Below are 12,271 nucleotides of genomic sequence, written 5' to 3' on the forward strand. Positions count from 1 at the left end.
AGAGAAGAATTGCCTGGTATTTCGGGGCTGGACTGACCATGACGGCAAGATCAGACTGATATACTACAGGAAAGTTTTCCTCTGTGAAAAGTACAATTGGGAAGAAAAAAGCTACTCCCAGGTGACAACTGGCCATTTCTGTTTTGTATATGTAATATGATCCTGGGGATAGTCTCCCTAAGGGTGATGGGGGAAACCAGACATGGACTCCTTACCCAATGTGCTTAGAGGGATATGGCTGCACCTTACTGACTAGGCCCAAAGAAGGCCAAAATGATCGTCTGGGTTTGCCGTTTTCCTTGTTCAGAAGAGAATTGCCTGTTTTTTTGGGGCTGGACTGACCATTTTGGCGGGATCAGACTGATATACTACAGGAAAGTTTTCCTCTGTGAAAAGCACAACTGGGCAGAAGGAAGCTACTCCCGGGTGGCAACCGGGCCATAGAACAAGCTATTGATGCTGCTGTTCATTCCTGGCAGACTGCTTGTCTTTCTGTTTTTCATATCTAAATATGACCCTGGCGATAGTCTTCCTAAGGGTGATGGGGGAAACCAGACGTGGGCTCCTTGCCCATGTGCTTAGAGGGATATGGCTGCACCTCACTGACGAAGCCCAAAGAAGGCCGAAACGATCATCTGGGGTTGCCGTTTTTCTTGTTCAGAGAAGAATTGCCTGTTATTTTGGGGCTGGACTGACCATGTTGGCGGGATCAGACTGATATACTACAGGAATGTTTTCCTCTGTGAAAAGCACAACTGGGCAGAAGGAAGCTACTCCCGGGTGGCAACTGGGCCATAGAACAAGCTATTGAGCTGCTGTTCATTCCTGGCAGACTGCTTCTCTTTCTGTTTTGCATATGGATCAACCAGGATCAAGGTGTTTTTGAGTGAAAGAAGACTAGGGGCTTCATTTATTAAGCAGCAGATGCTGCTTCGGAGCCCCATCGTTTCTCGTCTGCTAGAAATGGAAGTTAAGAAGAAGCAGTCAAAAGACTGCTGCTCCTTAACTTCTGGTGGCAGACTAAAGTCATCCCAATACGATACGATCTGGATGATTGACAGCCCCTGCTAGCAGCCGATCGGCTGCCAGTGAGCAGGGGGCGGCATTGCACAAGCATTTCACTAGAAATGCTTGTGCAATGTTAAATTCCGACAGCGTATGCAGTCGGCATTTAGCGAGGTCGAACGGACATGATTCGCTACAGCGATTTTTTGGGGCGGTAAAAAAAGAAAGAAATGTATCTGTCACAGTGTGTTTGACTAAAGATTATTTGAACCAAATGTGTTGCCTAATTCATGGGAAAGTACATTGGGGTAAATTAGAGATGGATCCAGCAGAATTCAGGTTTTTTTTTTTTGTTTTTTTGTATGAAAGAGATTTTTGGGCTGAAATATCAATGTCTGGTGGACAAAATATGCTGTAGCGTATCATGTCCGCCAGACATTGCTGAATGCCGAAAGCATACGCTGTCGGGATTTAGCATTGCACAAGCAGTTCTGGTGAACTGCTTGTGCAATGGCGCCCCTGCAGATTCGCGGCTGCTAGCAGGGGGTGTCAATCAGCCCAATCGTATGAGATTGGGCAGATTGATGTCCACAGCCTCAGAAGCAGCGGACCAGTTAAGGAGCAGTGGTCTTAAGACTGCTGCTTCTTAACTGCTGTTTCCGGTGAGCCTGAAGGTTTGCGCGGATACAGCTGCATTGGGGCCGATAGACCGCTTGGTAAATCGGCCCCTTAGGGCAGTAAGCTCCTTGGATTTTTCCCAAATATGTCAGATCCAGAAAGGTCTGGATTTATTTGTATAAAGCTTGAATCTAAACTTGAGTAAATTAGATATTAATTTGACATGGTCTTGGAAATTTAGCATAAAACAATAAGGATAGGATCTGGGTAAGAAAAATAAATTAATCCAGCAAGGTCTTAGCATACATATGTGAAAATACTTGAATCTAAGCATGTTTGTGTAATCCAGATATCAGTGGTGTATGTAGGTTTTGTGCTGCCATAGGCACTCAAAATTCCTCTCCCCTTAAGGTTTTAGGTCTTTTGTGCCATGTTTTTTGGTCAGGGAGTAATGTGAATTTTTAATAAACGGAAAATGGATTTTTTTGGGGGGGTTAAAAAAAAGAAAGAAATGTATCTGTCACAGTGTGTTTGACTCCAGGATGTTTGTGTAATCCAGATATCAGTGGTGTATGTAGGTTTTGTGCTGCCATAGGCACACAAAATTCTTCTCCCCCTAAGGTTTTAGGTCTTTTGTGCCATGTTTTTTGGTCAGGGAGTAATGTGAATTTTTAATGGCATTTCGAAACACGCAGTCACAGACATACACACATACAGACACATTCACACACACAGTCACAGACACATACACACACAGAGTTATACACATACACGCACAGGTGCACACACACACATATGCACATACAGACACAGTATATGCACATACACATATACAGTTGGTATTGAAAAGAATCACCCCCCTTGAAAATTATCACATTTTGTTGCTTTGCAACCCAAAATAAAGACAGGCACAGTTTTTGTTTATCCAGTTGTAATTACTCAGTGCAACGTATAACATTTAAGTGAAGGATATAACACCAACATGTCAGCCAAAAATAAAGACAATTCAAAAACAGAATCACTAAGTGGCAAAAAGGATCTCCTCTGTGTCAGTATTTTGTTGAACCACATTTTGCTTTAATTACAGTCTTTAGTTTGTTGGGATATGTCTCTACTAACTTTGCACATCTAGACTGTGCAATATTTGACCACTCTACTTTGCAGAACTGCTCCAGGTCCATTACATTTGATGGTGACCATTTGTGGACTGCAGTCTTCATGTCATGCCACAGATATTCAATGGGGTTTAAGTCTCGGCTCTGAATATGCCATGCAAGGTCATTCACATTTTTCTCCTTCAACCACTGTGTTGTCATTTTTGCTGTGTGCTTTGGGTCATTGTCATGTTGGAAGGTAAACCTTCTTCCCATTGACAACTACCTGGCAGAGGGCAGCAGATTTTTCTCAAGAATTTGACGGTATTTTGCCCTATCCATTATTCCTTCTATCCTGACAAGTGCTCCAGTGCCTGCTGCAGAGATACACCCCCATAACAGGATATTACCACCTCCATGCTTTACTGTAGGTATGGTGGTATTTGGATGATGAGCTGTATTGGATTTCATTTGGTGTTGAGGCCAAATAAGTCAATTTTTGTCTCATCTGAACATAACCTTTTTCCATGTGGCCTCAGAATCTCCTAGGTGTGTTATGGCAAAGCTCAGTCGTGACTGCATGTGGCCTTTCTTAGGGAGTGGCTTTTTCTTGCAACCCTCCCAGCCACATTTGTGGAGAATGTGTGATATTGTTGTCACATGCACACAATGACCACTCTTTGTCATAAATTCCTGCAACTGCTTCAGAGTTGCTGTGGGCCTCTTGGTCTCTTAGTCTCTCTGACCAGTTTCCTCCTGGCGCTTTCATCGAGTTTGGAGCGACGTCCTGATCCAGAGAGGATCTGTGTTGTACCAAATACCTTCCACTTCTTTATAATAGATGTCACTGTGCTTCTAGGCATTGATAAAGCCTTTGATATTTTCTTGTATCCATCTCCTGACTTGTGCCTGTCCACAACTTTATCTCGGAGATCTTTTGACAGTGCCTTGCCACCCATAGTTGATTGTTTGCTTCAGTTGCACTAACAGGGACTTAGATGCTCCAGGCAAGTTTTTTTCATGCAGAGCTAATCAATATGCCTACAGCTGATCACAGTTGAAGGTGAAATGGCTTTGTGTGTGCTGTTGAGAAGGTGATTAGCTACACCTGATTGAGTTTACAAGTAATTTTAGGAGGGGGTGATTCTTTTTCCAACTCAGTGATTCTGTTTTTGAATGTTCTTTATTTTTGTCTGACATGTTGGTATTATAGCTTTTACTTGGATGTTATAAATGCACTGAATAATTACAACTGGATAAAAAAAAATGTGCCTGTCTTTATTTCAGGCTGCAAAGCAACAAAATGTGATTATTTTCAAGGGGGTGATTCTTTTCAATACCCACTGTACATACACACACAGAGTTACACATACACTCACTGGTGCACACACACATACATATGCACATACACACAGACATATACATACAAACACAGATACATACACACACAGTCACAGACATATACAGACAGTCACAGACACATACACACACAGAGTTATACACATACATGCACACGTGCACACTCATATGCACACACACACACACAGAAACATACACACCCAGTCACAGACACATACACACACAGTCACATACACTCACAGTCACAGACGCATACATATACACACATACAGTTACAGATACATGCACACACACAGTCACAGACACATACACACACAGTTATACACATACACACATATGCACAGACACACACAGAAATACACACACACAAATGCTCATACACACACAGACACACATCTATCTATTGCTGCAATAGATATAAAAACCCAAAACACAGATTTCTTGAAACAATACTTCCCTAAACACAATACTAAGTGCTGAAAGCCAACAGAACTAAAGGCAATTGCTACAGTAGCTGAATAAAATAAAGGTTCAGAGCTACCTCTAAACTGCAAGCTCCATGTGCAGTCTCTTATTATATCCCCCTAGAATGTAAGCTCTCAGGGAAAAATACCCCATTATATAGCTGTATAATACATCTAAAATAACTGTAAGTTTCTTAAAATATTGCCACAAAAAACGTTCTGCCCCCTCCCGGTCTGACGCCCAAGGCAAGTGCCTTGTTTGACGAGGCCAAAATACACCCCTGTGGGCAGTTATGTATTTGTTTAAGTTAGCCATGGATATCACAATATATTGATCTGTTTGGAAATGAGCAAGATTAATCAGGATCTATATTTGTTTAAAATAAGCACTAATTCAATAGAAGCAGCCAGATCCAGAAAGATGTTTTTTACCCTCACTGTGGAGTTGCTTTATATTAACATTAGCTAATTGTCACATTATCATTTAATATTTTTTGCACTTGTAGCAAAATATGCAGTTTGTAGCAAATAAAGTAATGGCCTTAATGAAAAAAATATGCAATACAAATTAAAGTCCTACATGTATATAATATATATAGTTTTTTTATGTGTATAACATTTCTATCTCAATTTCACTTATTTTTAGCAGCAGACAATAAGGTATTCACTGGAAGTGACAGGGGGAAGTTTAGCCAGTTACTGTTTATACATGAAGGTTTTATGCAACATACATTTTTAAGTTGAAAAACCTATTCTCAGATTTATATCTGGTCTCCAAGGAGATGTGTGTATGTATGTGTGTGGGGGGGGGAGGGGGATCAATGAACACACTGCAGTCTATATCTTTCTATGATAGCTCCTCCCCCCACCAGCAATACAAGTGGAAAATATATGGTGAGACTTAAATGTGTGTTACATTAGCTACAGCATTACTTAAGCACCATTAGTTAAATGTATTTAACCACTTCATCTCCAGGTAACCTGAAGTGGTTGTTTAAATATAAATGTTAGTCTTGTTATCTGAGTTGCTATTTTATTGTAGTATTCATTGATTTCTTTGCCTTTCAATTTGAATTACCCTACATAAAAATGCAATTAATATTCTATTACAATTTAAAAAAATAAATGGCTAGATTAAAAGAGGAGCGCTATGTGTCTATATATATATATATATATATATATATATATATATATATATATATATATTTAGATTTGCTGCCCATTGATGCATGACTTACCCCCTTCGCTGTGCTAGGCTCTAATGCCGTGTCTCACGGCATAAGAGTGAAGCTCCCATTGGAGCCTATGATAGCACGCTCTCTTGAGTGCAATGCTTCCGTGCAATGCGAATGTGACCTAACATTTGCGTGCGCTGGTATTACAAAGTAGAGTGCAAATATCGCCCAAAGTAATTTAAACTAGCCAAAATTTTATTTCACTCTATTATTTATCGGCGAGTTTAAAAAGTAATAAAATGTTGCATATTCAATAACAGTATATCATCAAGCGAGCCCAGTTCAGATGCCATCTCTCTGCTTTGGGTAATTGGCATAATAAAGTTCAATCTTATGTGCAAAACAACGTTGCTCTCATCGAGAAACCCATATTGAGAAAAATGTATATAATAAATGCAGGAATAGCATTTGTTTTATTTTTTATTATGAGCTGGGAAATGTTCTATTCAGTAATTAATGGCTCAACCACTAATAATAGCAATAGAATTGTGATCTTAATCTTAAAGTTACATAACAGCTAAAAAAGCCTCCAGAATAATGTAGAGCAATGTAAACACTACAACATTGTACAGCTACTGCTCTGTATTATGCAGCTAAACTGCAGTGCATCATACAGCTTGTGAAGAAGACAATGGGGCCCATTTATCAAGCTCCAAACGGAGTTTGTGGGCCCATGTTTCTGGCGAGCCTTCAGACTCGCCAGAAACAGCAGTTATGAAGCAGCGGTCTATAGACCGCTGCTCCATAACCCTGTCTGCCTGCTCTGATGAGGCGGACAGGAATCACCGGAAATCATCCCAATCGAGTACGATCGGGTTGATTGACACCCCTCTGATGGCGGCCCATTGGCTCTCCGCATTCAGCAAGGTCTTGCAGACCTGATCCTGCTCTGATAGTCACCTCTCCCCCCACAGCCCCTCCAGCACCTGTCTTTGGCTCCTGGATATATTGAATGCAATCTCATGGGAGTAAGATACCAACACATCATTACCTTAAAGTTTAGCTCTAATACTTGTGGGGAAGTGGAAGATCTTTTAGTATTTTTAAATATCCTTGTCCAGCTATCAGTGTCTATCTCAAGTCCTAGATCATCTTGCCATCTCATCGTGTATATAGGGAGTTGTGTGAGCTGGTTCATCTGAATCAGTTTCCTAGCAGATAGGGAGTGTGTGATCGTCTCATTTCCAATACATAACTGCTCAAAAGCTGTTAAATCCCTCAAATAGTCAGTTTTGTGTGGCGATGTTTGAATGAAGTGTGCTAATTGTCAGTATTTCAGCCATCCTGTGTAACAGCCATTAGCGATATTTTTGAGATCATCTCTGGTTTTGAGTTTCCCATTTCTTAATGAACTCTGTGAGTGGTGTCGTATAACCCCACTATGTGTGACAATGATGCCCGCTATCCAAACCTCCCATCAATTCCGCGTTAGTGGGGATAGGAAACAATGATGATCTAGCGCCTGTGATTGGGGGCAATTAACCTGTCCCAAGAGTCAAACGTTTGTTTGTGTAAGTCTAGAGTTTGACACTGTGAGGGTCTTGAGTGTTTCGGGGTCCAACATAACGTGCCCACACTAGGGACTTGTAAGATGTGGGAGTCCATGGCTACCCATGCCTTTAAATCCTGGGCTCCATGCCAGTCTAACACCCTCTAAATACACTGATATGCAGGGTACACCCAAACCACCCATTGTTAGGGCTCTATACATGGATTCTTTGTTGATCCTAGGTTTACATTTCCCCCATATGAAAGCATCTATTTGTTTTTGTAGTCTAGCTATATACCATTTTGGCAGGGTCAGGGGGAGTGTTTACAGGACATATAATATTCTGGGGAGGGTGGTCATTTTAATACATTGAATCCTCCCCCACCAGGATATGGGTTTAGTTGCCCACGTGTGTAAGTCTTTTTGTATACTGTTTAGGAGGGACCCGTAGTTATTTTCAAATAAGATACTTTTGTTTGGAGACAGGTTAATGCCCAAGTATTTTAATGTTTTGGTTTGTAATTTAAGTGGGCAAATGTCTGCTAGTCTCTGGTAATTCTGTTGGGATAACGATACGTTGAGCAATTCTGATTTCTGCGAATTTATTAAAAAATTTGAAAATCGGCCAAATAATGTGATTTCTGCCATTATAGCTGGGATCGATAGAAAGGGGGAGGTCACAGTGAAAAGAATGTTGTCAGCATATAAAGCAATTTTAAAATCGCGTGGACCTATTTTTATTCCCTGAATGTCTTTATTTGCTCTGACTCTAGCTGCTAATACTTCTATTGTGAATATAAATAGGGTGGGCGAAAGTGGGCATCCCTGTCTCGTTCTGTTACTAATAATGAATGTGTCAGATAACACTCCGTTCACTTTAATTTGGGCTGTGGGATGTGTGTATAGACTGAGTAATCGCGTGGCAATTGTGGGTCCTATAGCTATCCCTAGTAATGTTTCCTTTAAACATTCCCAATTTATGCGATCAAACGCCTTTTCGGCATTGGTTGCTAATAAAATTGCTGGAATCTTATTTTGTTTTGCGTAGTTCATCAAGGTTATCACTCTGATAGTATTGTCCCTTGCCTCCCTTTTGTGGACAAATCCCACTTGGTCTGTATGTATTATATCCTGTATTATGTCATTGAGCCGCTTTGATAGGATCTACCCTAGGATTTTGAGATCTGTATTTAGGAGGGAGATTGGTCAGTAACTACTTGGGTCAGTTGTAGGTTTACCTGGTTTCGGTATAACTGCAACTTGTGCTAATAACATGTTGGGCAGATCCTCAGTATCGTCAATCGTGTGGAATAAAGACAGGAGATGTGGTGTCAGAATGTGCTTGAATGTTTTGTAGTAGATGTTCGTAAAGCCATCCGGCCCAGGGCTTTTCCCAGAGGGAAGTTCTGTATTGCTTCATTATCTCTTGTTTAGTTATAGAGATTTCCAGTTTGTCTATTTGAATTTTATCTAATTTGGGGAGATTTGCGTCCCTGATATAAGTCCTCATTTGCTCTACATGTTCTCGAGAGGTGTTTGAGTCTAGGTTATACAAGTTGGAATAAAAGTGCCCAAGTAGGTTTGCTATTTCTTTACTGTTTATAGGTTGTCCATCTGGAGTATAGAGTTTGTGTATTTCTGATGTTTGTTTTTGGGCTCTCAATAATTTCGCTAGGAAGGGACCTGATCTGTTACTCTCGAAAAAGAAAGTCTTTCTAAGTGATAGGGCTTTTCTTTGAGTCTATTTTGTTGGCAAGGTGAGCATATATTATCTGGTCCGTAGGTATATTTTTATGTTGTAATTCTAATCAATGTATTTGAGTAGTAAGTCGATGAACCCCCGCATTATAAGTTTTCCTCCTAAAGTTCGAGTGTTTAATACACTCCCCTCTGATCACCGCTTTGTGTGCCTCCCACAAGCAGCCTGAGGCTATTTCTGGTGTGGAGTTGACCTGGAAATAATCTATCACTGATTTCTGTAGGGGTTCTAATGTAGATGGGGAGTGGAGTAGGGAATCATCCATTCTCCATATAAACTGAGAATTTGGTTTATTAGTCCATTCTAGTTGTAATGATATTTCTGAGTGGTCCGACCACACTGTGGGCTGAAAATCAGTATCTTTAAGTTGTGATAAATATGCCCTATCAAGGTAGAGGTAGTCAATGCGTGTGTACGCTGACCACGGATGTGAATAAAACGTATAATTCCTCTGGGTTGGGTGTTGTATGCACCAAGTGTCCACTAGACCCAGACCCTCTATACACTTAAGGACTTCATTGGGAGGCCTGGCACTTTTTTTAAAACATACTAATATAATTTAATTCTGGAGTATCCCAGTAATACCCTTTGAGAAAAATGGGGCGTCTGCTTATTCTACTGATTTAACAGAAAATAGGGCTGGTCTTCAAATTTTCCATGGCTACTTTTTATTCCCAGTCTGACCCTGATACTGAGTATTAACTATGCTACTTTAGTTGTACCCAGCAGTTTAATGTCACTTTAATGTTTTGAGCTTGGTGGTCTACATCAGTGTTTCTCAACCGTGGTCCTCAAGAAACCCCAAAAGGCCATATTTTCATTATAGCCGAACCAGAGCACAGGTGAAATAATCAGCTGATGGGTAAGAACCATGGTTACTTATCAGCTGATTACTTCACCTGTGCTCTGATACAGCTTTATTGAAAACCTAGAATGTGGGGGGTACTTGAGGGCCGCAGTTGAGAAACACTGGTCTACATGGTCTAAGAAGATGCAGTGAAATTATTCTTCTTTTACAAGGAAGCATTGCAATAATGTTTACACTGTATCACTTGTGAGAAGAGCAGTCATATAATAGATTTTTTTTTGTTGCATTTTAGCTTTTCAATCAAAATATTAAAATCAATTCTTTATTTGCTGCTAGAGTGAGCTGCACCACAATACTAACAAATAGGATTTATTGTCAGTCACTGACCTCTCCATTCTCATATTCTATTGTGTTACTAACATTTTAGAGCTGTGGATAATGTTTATGTTATTTTATGAACCTATGATTCATATTATTAGACGGCTGCATTATTCTTTTTCTTTCCCACATCATGTCGATTGCCAGACCCATTCATTCACATTGTAATACCATTATTAAAACTCACCTATGCACAGCGAAGTTTCATCTTTTGTAATTTCACGTATACAATCGATCAGACCTTATTATTGTAATTTTCCAATATTCTCCTACACTTTCAGCCTATTGTTTTTTGTTGTTGTTTTTTAACCATGATTTTACTGTATATGTTTAATTTCTTTGTCCCACATCATGTAGCAATGTATTACACACTTTTGACAAATAGATAATGTTGTAAGAAGTGTGTGTGTGTATATATACAGTATCTCACAAAAGTGAGTACACCCCTCACATTTTTGTAAATATTTTATTATATCTTTTTATGTGACAACACTGATGAAATGACACTTTGCTACAATGTAAAGTAGTGAGTGTACAGCCTGTATAACAGTGTAAATTTGCTGTCCCCTCAAAATAACTCAACACACAGCCATTAATGTCTAAACCATGGGCAACAAAAGTGAGTAAACCTTTAAGTGGAAATGTCCAAATTGGGCCCAATTAGCCATTTTCACTCCCCATTGTCATGTGACTCGTTAGTGTTACAAGGTCTCAGGTGTGAATGGGGAGCAAGTGTGTTAAATTTGGTGTTATCACTCTCACACTTTCTCATACTGGTCACTAGAAGTTCAACATGGCACCCTCATGGCAAAAAACTCTCTGAGGATCTGAAAAAAAGAATTGTTGCTCTACATAAAGATGACCTAGGCTATACAAAGATTGCCAAGACCCTGAAACAAGAGTTGCAGCACGGTACACAATACCATATAGCGGTTTCACAGGACAGGTTTCACTCAAAACAGGCCTCACCATGGTCGACCAAAGAAGTTGAGTGCACATGCGTCGTATCCAGAGGTTGTCTTTGGGAAATAGATGTATGAGTGCTGCCAGCATTGCTTCAGAGGTTGAAGTGGTGTGGGATCAGCCTGTCAGTGCTTAGACCATACACCACACACTGCATCAAATTGGTCTGCATGGCTGTTGTCCCAGAAGGAAGCCTCTTCTAAAGATGATGCACAAGAAAGCCTGCAAACAGTTTGCTGAAGACAGGCAGAATAAGGACATGGATTACTGGAACCATGTCCTGTGGTCTGATGAGACCAAGATAAACTTATTTTGTTAAGATGGTCTCAAGCGTGTGTGGTGGCAACCAGGCGAGGAGTACAAAGACAAGTGTGTCTTGCCTAAAGTCAAGCATGGTGGTGGGAGTGTCATAGTCTGGGCCTGCATGAGTGCTGCCGGCACTGGGGAGCTACAGTTCATTGAAGGAAACATGAATTCCACAACTTGTACTGTGACATACTGAAGCAGAGCATGATCCACTCCCTTCGGAGACTGGGCCGCAGGACAGTATTCCAACATAACGACCCCAAACACACCTCCAAGATGACCACTGCCTTGCTAAAGAAGCTGAGGGTAAAGATGATGGACTGGCGAAGCATGTCTCTAGACCTAAACCCTATTGAGCATCTGTGGGGCATCCTCAAATGGAAGGTGGGGGAGCGCAAAGTCTCTAACATCCACCATCTCTGTGATGTCGTCATGGAGGTGTGGAAGAGGACTCCAGTGGCAACCTGTGAAGATCTGGTAAACTCCATGCCCAAGAGGGTTATGGCAGTGCTGGAAAATAATGGTCTCCACACAAAATATTGACACTTTGGGCCCAATTTGGACATTTCCACTTAGGGGTCTACTCACTTTTGTTGCTAATGGTTTAGACATTAATGGCTGTGTGTTGAGTTATTTTGAGGGGACAGCAAATTGACACTGTTATACAGGCTGTACACTCACTACTTTACATTGTAGCAAAGTGTCATTTCTTCAGTGTTGTCACATGAAAAGATATAATACAATATTTTCAAAAATGTGAGGGGTGTACTCACTTTTGTGACATACTGTGTAT

This window comes from Bombina bombina, chromosome 5, assembly GCF_027579735.1.
Source record: "Bombina bombina isolate aBomBom1 chromosome 5, aBomBom1.pri, whole genome shotgun sequence".
NCBI classification, from domain to species: Eukaryota; Metazoa; Chordata; class Amphibia; order Anura; family Bombinatoridae; genus Bombina; species Bombina bombina.